Below are 8,028 nucleotides of genomic sequence, written 5' to 3'. Positions count from 1 at the left end.
AGTGACCACCAGGGTGATCCAATATAACATCCCTACAGAGCTGCTTGCTGATTGCTGTATGATAAAAATCTCTCTTCATGAATATTAAGCAAATACCCATATTGATGCCACCATCAATACAATCCTCTGAAATCCTCCCTTGGAAAGTGTTAGGTGTTAGCATGTTGATTTGATCACATCTAAATCAGACAGACAAGACTGCCTGATCAAAGAGGACGGAGGGAGGGATGCTTAAGGGCACAAAATAAAGCAAATGGCATGTTTCTTCCAGAGTTAGATGTGCCTGTCTCTCACCTCTGTCCCTGAACCCAAAGTGCCTAAGGAAACTGTCCCACCCCTCCTCTCTGATCACAGAGAGACCCCACGCCCAGTAGGAAGGACATATTCCTGTCTTGGTGTGATGATAGTGAGACCTGAGGAAAACCATGAAGAATCCTGTATTTCCTAACCTCAGGATCATTAACAGCAGTGGAACCACCACAGTATGATCCACAACCACATGGATAATCTGGCCAGTTTCCTTGGGAAGCAGATGAATATTGCACTGCAGAACCTCAGTAACTGCCAGAAGCTCACTAAGGCAAAGGACTACTTTTCCCCAGCTGTAAATAAAGATTTTCAAGCTGCAGTTTTCTGTCTGGTTCTCAGAGGAGGTGTTGCCAGGAAATATTTTTTATCAGAAGTGCTGTTGTCATCAATGCAGCAGTAAAAGACACCCTTCCCTGCTGCTGAGACCAGTTTTGCAAAGACCAGTGGGGTTTTTACTAGTCTGATTAGAATTTGCTGGCCTTATACAAAACTTGAACAGAGTACAACTCAGGAAATATCTCTACTGCATTTTATGGCCATATTGGGAATTAAAAGATGTGTGCAATATGTGTTTTCTCAACTGTCCACCCCCAAGCACTTGGAGATGCCTGAACCTGCTGCAGGGGTTGCTGAAGTTTTTCTAAAGCAGCAGGTAGATCACTCTGATTTACAGTATGGCATATTAAGATAAATTGATACATATTTTCTTAATACCCCAAGTTGTGATGTGACTCACAAGAGCTCTTATCAAAAGTAAAAAATGAAGCTGTCATCAGTCCAGACTCCTTCAGTTCCTGTTAATGTCATACAACAATTGCTTCTGAAAAAAGTTATGCTAACTTCAAAAAGGAGAGGGGGGGATGGACACAATTTAATGCTTAGATTGTATAAACATCACACCAGAGTGCTCTCTTTAGAGGAGCTCAGGGTCTCACTCATCCCTGCATCATCTCACTCATTTCTTGCATGTCTTCTGTCACGTCTGAACTAAAGCAGAAAGCACTTTAGGCCAGGACCATGTCTTTTTATATTTTGTAAAGCACTTAGTATGCTTTTAATTGCACTAAGACAATGGACACTACATAAAGAGGAATGAATTACCACTGCTGTGGAAGAAGATTTCTACATGCTATCCTGTTTGCAACTGCTCATTTTGTAACATTAGTAGTGAGAAGACCTTCACATATTGTAAAATAAGACACAAAGTGGCTTAGTGAGTTATAATACCCCAGCATTACTATGACTATCAAGAGCTAAACATCTGCACTGGAGAAGAAACTGAATTCTATGGGTAAAACATATAGCTACTCTATCATTTCATAATGTATTCTGATCAAATCAGTGTTTCACATAAAGTTTTTTCTTTTTGGTCAGAATCCAAAATTTCTACTAGACAAATCCCAAACTTTCTCCATACATATGCCTCTTTGTTTTGGTGCTGTACCATCATATTTTCCAGTTTCCATAGAGCTCTGAGCAACCCTTCTTTGTGTTCAACAAGAACCTTGCAATTCCCACTTGCAGTTTACTGAGTTTCTAGTCATCCTCTCCACTGACAAATTTCAGTTCACATTTGTTCTTTCTCTCCTTTTTCTTACCGAGATTCATCTTACAAGACCTCCTTTCCTAATACGTCATCAGGCCAGTAAAGGATGACTAAAAGTAGTGCTGGTGTTAACTAGTAATACAGACATCTTGAGTGTAATATTTGAAATAGTGCATGTCCATCTTTATGTGTATTGGGAACACAAATGTGGTCAAGCAGAGATGCGACTTGACAGTTTTGACACTGGCTTCCTGTATGGCTGCATTTAGGCTGTGGTTCCATGACGGTGTATCTAAGTACCACCAACAGTATAAAATGGATTTGATCAGAGTTTAGAAGGTGACTGCAGTTCAGAGAGATTAAATGCACTACACAAGAAAGAGTTTAAGCTCTGTAATGGTTTCATCCTTCTATGGAGGCTTTATGATGGCTGTGGGAGGCAGATGTTCCTTGATCTAAGCATAAGAATGGAAATGAACAGACAGATTGTACCTGATTTGGCATAAAACCTGACAGTACAAAATAGATCCATCAATGGTTTTGAAAAATTTGAATGAGCTTTGAGTGAGTTTATGTTAAATCAAAGCTTGTCTTCAGGTGGCCATGGCATTTCTGATGAAACATGAAGGTCCCTGAAGGCAGATTTACCACACTGCCACACCATGACATTTAAAATACTGTCACATGCCCTCTTCCAGTTCTTCCTCTGTCAAATTAGGTTGTGAGGTCAACTAATGTTCAGGCCTTTCCCAGCATATCTCCTTGCCAAGGGATATGGGGAAAAAACTCCAAAGCAAAATTTTGGATTGTCCCTGAACTGATTGATCATCACCTCTGCCAGGAGCACAGCTCTGGGAGACAAGTGTTATCACACTGGGAGGACTTTGTACCCTGTATGTGCAGTTCAGCACAGTATAATGCCACTGACTTCTGCCAATGGAGCTAAAAGGACTCAGGCCAGTTATATCTGCCAAAGGCACAGAAGTATTCAGGTACTTCTGATAGCTGCAAGAAAATAGGAGGATTTAAGGCCAAAGAAGAATCCTGACAGCTTCAGCTGAAATACTCAGGTATGGGGCATAAGCTATGACAGAGATGTAGCCATTTGTGTTCTGTGATCTTTCCAGATCAAGTCATCCTGTGAAAGGAGCAGCATAATACAGTAACTGACTTCCTCCCTTTCTCTTTCTGTTCTAAAAGCTTAACCAATAAAAGATTTTTGGCCCAGGATATGGTAAGCACTGGAGAAGGAATATTTTTTATACCCATTGGTTTCTTTCAAATTATATTTAAATGATTTTTTTCCATTTCAAGTAAATAAACATAGACATTGATTTCAGTATGCAGACAGGCAACTCTTAGGATTTTTGCCATCAAACACTTACTGATGGAGAAATGAGCACAAAGGAAATATTTCCCAGAAACTGCTTATGAAATTAAACAGTGTTTGAATGAAGAAGTCAAGGAATTTCAAATCAAATCAAATCAAATCAAATCAGGTAGTTGAAAGCAGAGGTGGTACAATTGAAAACAGTATAGGGAAAAAATATCCAATGATTTGCCACAAATAATTTGCCCAGATCTATGCTGTATGGTCTTGTAAGTGAGGAGACATTTCCTTATGGGAATTACACCACAGTTTAGCCCCTTATACCTTATCCTGTCCCTCTCTCCCTTCTATGTCTCTCATGTCAGTTGTCATTCTAGCTGTTGTTGGGAAAAAGAAGCTGAGAAGTGGCTGCCATAACAAGCCGTTTGAATAAGAAGTGTCCAGAAGAGAATGAAAGTAAGTGGTAATCAGCAGCCCACACCAATTATAAAAGAACTAGAGTTGTACAGCTCAGAATAAAACCAAATAAATTACTAGAAACAGCCTTTAGTAAGGCAGTTGTCTTCCAGGACTTTCCATGTCTTCAGTACAAAGGGTCAGCATACACGGGCAGAGCTGACCCAGAGCAGTTTCAATTTTATCATGACTCCCTGAATGTTGTTCATTTGCTCCATTGCAAATAATGGTCCCTTTTTGTCACCACAAGAACAATAACAGTGATACCAAAATGCTTCTCATGCCATTCAGTGCAAGTCACTGCAGAGAATTTGTTCTGACTTCTGCTTAGTTCTTGTGTCCCGAATGCAGCAATATTTCCATGGTTTCCGTGGTTATCCTCCTTGTTCCGAGTTGCACAACTACTTTGTTTACAGCTTATTTCTTCTAGCTGGAAACAAATGAATCCGATGAGGCACCTCGGCCCTTTCTCATTCACTGAAGCCCTGGCGAGGGTCGCAAGGAAAGCGATGTTTGCTACCATCTGCTGGTGAACTAGAGCTGGGAACCAAAGGAGCATCACAGACTTGATTTTATGCACTACTCGAATCCTTAACAAGAACCTGCTGATCCATTTGAGTAATATTCATGTAAGGGTTTGGGAACGAGCTAAAGAAATACTGATATTTTTTGTTCAGGAGCAAAAGCTAGCAAAGTAGGATGTGCTATAAATAATGCAAAATAGAGATAGAGGGAGAAAGGGATTTAAGAACTCTAAAGATGTGCAAATCTGTGCTAGCAAGAACTTTGAGGAGACATGTGGAGCTATAGAATTCCCAGAAATATAATGAAAAGAGGAAAAATCTTTATCATCATGGCTCAAGGTAATAATGCTCTGAGACTGTTGCTGGAAATAATAGTAACTCACCACTTCAAAAAGTACTTGCTTCTATGGCAGTAGCTCCCAAATTAAGCATCATAATTCCAAAGGTGGTTGTGTTACTGTGAAGTAGTGTTCAGCCTTACTGAGACAATTATTTGGGGTGATAGATTGTTACAGGACTCTGAATATTGTATAGAGGGAAGGGACTTTGTTGAACTCCTTTGAGGTGCACCCAAAAGTGACAAATATACTTGTCACTCACAAGATGTGAGTCTTTAGGGAAAATAAAGAGCCATGTCACACATGCTTGTGAACCTTGAACAAAGTTCACAGAAGCTGATGTACAGATATCTAATGTACATATTGGAATACCCTTTCAAATGAAAGTAAAAACAAAAAAATCTTTTAAAATTAAAACTGAGAGCAGTAGGTTTCTGAATTAATTTTTTTTTTTTTTTCAGGGAAGTTAGACTTGGAAGTGTTTAGCAGCTCTATATGTGACAATTAGAAACAGTGGTTACTGTTCAAGGAGAAATGTACTGTTCTGTAAGCTGAAAACAAGGCCCAAGTAAAGAACAAGCTGAAATTCTTCCCTAAAAGCTCTGAGCCTCCTCATCTCTAGCTCCTCCACAGCTTTAATAGGACCTGGAAAGCAAGCCAGCTCCTTGGACCGATGAAGACCTTACAGTGAATTCAACCTCAAATAATCCATTACAATATGTGCCACATTCATTCTGTCCTCCTGTTGCACTGCTCTTTCAGGTGCCATCAGGTGCCATGAGGATGACATTTGACACCATCTTACTGTCCTTCTGCTCCTGGTCTGGTCTTTGTTTTCATGCACTAAATCCATAGATCGGCCTGTTTCTGTTTGTTCTGTATTTAATGTGGTGGGTTTTGATGCTGGGGATATATTTAGGAACTATGACAACAAAGTAATAACAGACGGTTCAGTAATGTGCTCTTACTCTTGCTGAACAGAGCAGACAACTGCAGCTCGATGCAAGTCTAACTGAGGTTTCCAAAGCAGCAACAGGGGAGGTTAATCTGAGCCAGAAAAGCTGTGTGCTGCTGCGCTCTTCCCACGCCTCCCACCCTACCTCCCCACCAGTCCTTTTCATGCTGACTAACTGTGTACAACTTGCTGCAGAGAGAAAAGGAGCACTAAGCCCCTGATTTTTCTGGTCTCCTTATCACAGATATTGCCCACTTTGTAAGATTTGAACACTGTTCCCACATCCTTAGGGAGGGGTTTACATCATTATTTCCTAATAGCCTTCCAGGCAATAGGTCCCTGCCCCAACGGCCGTAACTGCCAGGGAGACGGGGCCATTGTGCGGCTTTCCAAAGTTGGCAACAATGCACGTTTGGGTCGGGCTCCAACTGACTGCAAAGCTGCCCCCAGCTCATTTATCTGTCCATGTCAGGGAGATAAAGTGCAGCATCATTTGGCAAGTAAGCCCCGAGTTAGGTTGATACCCATCAAGTGAATTTCCTGGCCTTGAATAGAAAGCCATAAACCAGCAGTTTTTGCTGCTTTCTCCCATACAGTTCAGACAGGATTCAACAAAGCCAAACCAGCAGCTGTAGGAGAAAATCAATAGGGTTCGAGTATAGCTAAGCCTCCATGAGCAAATACACTCTGTAACTAAATCTGCTGGTACCCTGTGAATTTGAATTGCATTTATCTAAGCAGCATGTTGTCTGTTCACGGGTTAGGAAATGAGTGGTAGGAGCTCGTAGGTGTATCAATAGCTGCATGATCTTTTTACTTGCTCTTAAAGCCAGATATAGGACACAAAAGCACGACACAAGACTCCCCAAGTGTTAGCAGCAACTGATTGAAAATGCAACAGTAATTCAAGTGAGCAAAACCTGAAAAGCCCTTTGAAGAAGGATTCTGGCCAAGCTGATGCCGGCTGCAGTCTGATTTTTGTAACCCACGCACATCTCAGATTACTCAGCCCTTTGCTCTGCTGGCCAGCTACACACCTGTCAACAGATGGAGAAGTACCAGCAGCCTGTTCTCTAAGGAGCAGGGAAATGAGCGGAGGCAGACTGACACAGAGAGGTGAGAAAGAGAAGCCCAGTCCCCTCCTTCGGGGTTTGTAATAAAGATGCTCACAGTTTATAGTAGTGATTCTTTTTGCTTTGGCTTTCAGGCACTGGTGCCTGTGTGAACAGCCATGTTCAACTCTGAGCCTTTTGCCCTTGCCAGCTTGAGCCCTTTTCCGCTGTTACTTCCCTCTAGTTGTCCTGTGTCCATACCCTCCCCCGCTTCTAATTAAACCAGTTTTTCAAAACAATGTATTGAAAAAGCAGTGGCGTTTATGCCCCACAGACTGAAATGTCTGAAGCAGGACTACTGTCCTTTTTTCATTAAAATATCATAGAAATAAGTATTTTACAGATAATTTAAATAGGGTGAAATAATTTCCACCAATACTTCCAACCAGTAATTAATTTCTAAGGGAAACAAACACTGGCACTGCACAGCATAGGGTAGAAAGGTAACAATCTGGGACAGAACTTGCTCTGTTCCTCTCAGCCCCAAGACACCTGCTACAGAGCTGCTGCAGCATCCTTGTCCCACAACACCATGCAAGACTCATCTACTGGTCATGCTGTGCTATGTGGAAAAGCAGAACATGTCAGCATTATCTGTGGACTGGGTCATTTACTATTGAAGGAAAAGACTTAGCAGTCTGAAAGCAGACATCTCCATCCTCCCTCCTCCAGAAGAAATGTGACCTCTTTCAACTTTAAAGGATTTAAATTAACTTGCAATACCAGCGCTGTTCTGGCTGACACAAGGACATAAGCAAAGTGAGGCTGTGGAAAAACAGTCTTTCATTAGCCTCTAACTGTCAAAATGGAAGATTTGTGCACCTGAAACCACGTCAGATTTTTTCCAGCTGTAATAACTGACCAATAAAACATACTTACTCCCTCCACAAAGCTTTCCCTAAATGACTTTGAATTACTTATGTAAACTCTACTGCAAAGCTATCTCTTCTGCTAGCTTGGCATCCCGTCTTGGTTTTTTCATGTAATTGTGCCCACTTTCTTACCTATTTTTTATTTAGTTCATCAATAAATATACTAAATTTTACAAAGTTATACGGTACTACAGGGGTTTTTTTAGCTTCTACCTTTAAGCATTTATTTATGTTTGCATATTGCAGATATAAAATACTTTAAATTATTCAAATAAGAGAAGAGCTGGAGAAATAAAAAGGTGTCCTAGGGTGCACATTTCCGTACTTGCCAGTTTCTTCCAGGGGCATTTACTACAATGTACTCATGTCTAACATAAATGATCACTGAAATGCAAAACACAGCTGGGTTATATTTGTATCCCTGTTTGCTGTTCCAAGAGTCCATGAGCCAGGTAAGATCCAAGATCCTTTTCCATTTTAATCCCCTCTTTAAAGTGCCCTGCAATCTAAAGGCAGAAAATTCTAAGTCCTGATATAAAGGAAGAAAAATCTTTAGCACACAATTAGCAAGCATAAGTAAAGCCAT

The 8,028-nt window shown here is 40.9% G+C and overlaps 1 long non-coding RNA gene across 5 annotated transcripts; it reads left to right on the top strand.

Annotated features, from left to right (window-relative positions):
- The first annotated feature begins 2,766 nt into the window (after positions 1-2,766).
- On the top strand, positions 2,767-7,623 carry LOC107202050. Of its 5 annotated transcripts, none has more exons than XR_004498084.1 (3): positions 2,767-2,925; positions 3,563-4,270; positions 4,965-7,623. It is a non-coding gene; the product is annotated as an uncharacterized LOC107202050 (long non-coding RNA). The 5 variants fall into 5 exon arrangements; XR_004498086.1 differs by having other exon boundaries at positions 2,776-2,925; positions 3,551-4,270; XR_004498083.1 differs by having other exon boundaries at positions 2,776-2,925; positions 3,056-4,270.
- The last annotated feature ends 405 nt before the right edge of the window (positions 7,624-8,028 follow it).

This window comes from Parus major, chromosome 1, assembly GCF_001522545.3.
Source record: "Parus major isolate Abel chromosome 1, Parus_major1.1, whole genome shotgun sequence".
Lineage (NCBI taxonomy): Eukaryota > Metazoa > Chordata > Aves > Passeriformes > Paridae > Parus > Parus major.
This window is presented reverse-complemented; position numbering and strand designations above follow the sequence as displayed.